Source organism: Cucurbita pepo, chromosome 18, assembly GCF_057944985.1.
Source record: "Cucurbita pepo subsp. pepo isolate OVF chromosome 18, ASM5794498v1, whole genome shotgun sequence".
Lineage (NCBI taxonomy): Eukaryota > Viridiplantae > Streptophyta > Magnoliopsida > Cucurbitales > Cucurbitaceae > Cucurbita > Cucurbita pepo.
In genome coordinates, this window is record NC_141815.1 from 6,017,264 (window position 1) to 6,018,854 (window position 1,591).

Consider the following 1,591-nt stretch of genomic DNA (forward strand, 5'->3'; position numbering starts at 1 on the left):
ATGATGATAAGGGTGTTCATGGGGAGAATGACGCTAAGGGGTTCCGCTGACCTCCGGACGTCTCTACAGATTAGCTTGACCAGAGAGGGTCTAGGGGTTGTGCGAGCCCCCTGAGAATTCACACTCCGCACGTGTGGGTCATGTGTAGGAAAGTACTACACATCCATAGTAGTCTGAGATTGGAGGTCACCCCTAAAGATAGTGATAGGTCCTAAGAGCATGATTGCATATGTTTGCATTTGCATGACCTCTATAGTGGGGCCACTTCCTGAGTATTCTTCGAAATACTTAGGCCATGTGCCATATCATTTTTTAGGTAAAGGCAGGACGCACATATACAGAGGACGGCGACATCGCAAGCAGAGACTTTAACACATCCATAGGGTAGACTCGTATTTAATTTCCTAGTCTTAGGTTAGAATATGTTGTTTTGCATTTCATCGTTTTAAATTATTTTGTATTTGTTTTTATTTCCTCTAAATTTCACAATTTCGTATTTAAACACGTAAGACCATAGCAGTGTTTTCCAGAGATAGAAGATGTTTTAAATATTGTTGACATGTACGCTATAGATGATTTATCTTTTAAGAGTTATATTTCCACATAGATAATAAGCATGAGACGTTAGTAGCAACTTAGAAATTTAGGATCGTTACAATTAAAGATATCCACAGGGTAGGGTGGGAAAGCTTTCATCATTTATGTTCCCACCCCCTCATTTTTCATCTTCATCCTTGCAAAAATTTTATCCTAATACTTTTCAACCAACATCATTTCAAAGGTACTTTTAATGAATAATTTTTAAATTTTTATTATAATTTCTATTAAAAAATGTAAAGAAAGAAATATTTTTTAGGAAAATATAATATAAATTCTATCCCCATCATTTACATAATGATCTCAAATTCTAAAAAAAGAACGTTAGAAGCTAGAAATATATGTATATAATACAATATAATATAAATGCAATAGGTTAGTTACGTACCTTAGTGATCAACAATGGGTTCTTTTAGCTCTAATGGTGTGCATTCGAACCCAAAGGCACATGGTTTTCCTTCCAATTATGTCGTAGTGTCCTGTGGCGTAATCGGAAGGGTGGTAGGTCACAGGTTAAATGGAGGCAGTTCGGGTCGGTCGGTTGCAGATCTTGGATCAGGTCACCAGCAGATCCGCGCTCGCAAACCGTATGCTGACACGTGTTGCGTAGTGCCTCACCTGTTAGCTGACTTGCGTCTTCATCAATACTCAACTATTAAGTTTAGTGATTTTATGGCTGGAATAGCTCAATTGGTTAGAGCGTGTGGCTGTTAACCACAAGGTCGGAGGTTCAAGCCCTCCTTCTAGCGGTGTGATTTTTTAGTTTCGAGTGCCCATTTCGACCAACTATACGAAGTGGTCGTGTACGTAAGTGTAAAAAGTTAGGGAGTTGACATCGAGTGCTACATTTTTTGAGCAAATCAACAGTTGTACTTTCATATTTTATTATCATAATTAGCCATTATGCAAATTTGTAACCCTCCGAAAATAATTGGGCATGTACTATGAATTTAAACTTGATTTTATATTTTGTAATTTAAACAATAGTTTTTTA

The 1,591-nt window shown here is 37.2% G+C and overlaps 1 non-coding gene across 1 annotated transcript; it reads left to right on the forward strand.

Moving 5' to 3' along the window:
* The first annotated feature begins 1,272 nt into the window (after positions 1–1,272).
* On the forward strand, positions 1,273–1,346 carry TRNAN-GUU (transfer RNA asparagine (anticodon GUU)). The gene has a single exon. It is a non-coding gene; the product is annotated as a tRNA-Asn (tRNA).
* Positions 1,347–1,591: the final 245 nt, after the last annotated feature.